Raw genomic sequence first — 1,212 nt, 5'->3', positions numbered from 1 at the left:
TCCTCTCTACTCCTCTCTACTCCCCTTCCCTCCTCCCCCTCTATTTCCCTCCCTACTTCCTCTCTACTCCCCTCCCCTCTCTCCTTCGCCCCCTCTACTCCCTCCCCTCTACTCCCCTCCCTCTACTCCTCTCTACTCCCCTCTACTCCCCTCCCTCCATCCTCTCTACTCCCCTCTACTCCCCTCCCCCTCTACTCCCCTCCCTCCATCCTCTCTACTCCCCTCCCTCTCTACTCCCTCCCCCTCTACTCCCCTCCCTCTACTCCTCTCTACTCCCCTCTACTCCCCTCCCTCTACTCCCCTCTACTCCCCTCCCTCCATCCTCTCTACTCCCCTCCCTCTACTCCTCCCTACTCCCCTCCCTCTACTCCTCTCTACTCCCCTCTACTCCCCTCCCTCCTTCCTCTCTGCTCCCCTCCCTCTACTCCTCTCTACTCCCCTCTACTCCCCTCCCTCCATCCTCTCTACTCCCCTCCCTCTACTCCTCTCTACTCCTCTCTACTCCCCTCCCTCCATCCTCTCTACTCCCCTCCCTCTACTCCTCTCTACTCCCCTCTACTCCCCTCCCTCCATCCCCTCTGCTCCCCTCCCTCTACTCCCCTCTACTCCCCTCCCTCTACTCCCCTCCCTCTACTCCCCTCTACTCCCCTCCCTCCATCCTCTCTACTCCCCTCCTCTACTCCTCTCTCTCCCCCTCTACTCCCCTCCCTCCTTCCTCTCTGCTCCTCCCTCTACTCCTCTCTACTCCCCTCTACTCCCCTCCCTCCATCCTCTCTACTCCCCTCCCTCTACCCTCCCTCTACTCCTCCCTCCATCCTCCCCTCCCTCCCTCTACTCCCCCTCCCTCTACTCCCCTCTACTCCTCCCTCCCTCCTGCTCCCCTCCCTCTACTCCTCTCTACTCCCCTCTACTCCTCCCTCCATCCTCTCTACTCCCCTCCCTCTACTCCTCTCTCTCCCCCTCTACTCCCCTCCCTCCATCCTCTCTACTCCCCTCCCCCTCTACTCCCCTCCCCTCTCTCCTCTCTCCCCTCTACTCCCCTCCCTCCATCCTCTCTACTCCCCTCCCTCCATCCTCTCTACTCCCCTCCCTCTACTCCTCTCTACTCCCCTCCCTACTTCCTCTCTGCTCCTCCTCTACTCCCTACTTCCTCTCTGCTCCCCTCCCTCTACTCCCCTCCCTCTACTCCTCTCTACTCCCCTCCCTACTCCT

This window comes from Oncorhynchus keta, unplaced genomic scaffold (assembly GCF_023373465.1).
Source record: "Oncorhynchus keta strain PuntledgeMale-10-30-2019 unplaced genomic scaffold, Oket_V2 Un_contig_14585_pilon_pilon, whole genome shotgun sequence".
NCBI classification, from domain to species: domain Eukaryota; kingdom Metazoa; phylum Chordata; class Actinopteri; order Salmoniformes; family Salmonidae; genus Oncorhynchus; species Oncorhynchus keta.
This window is presented reverse-complemented; position numbering follows the sequence as displayed.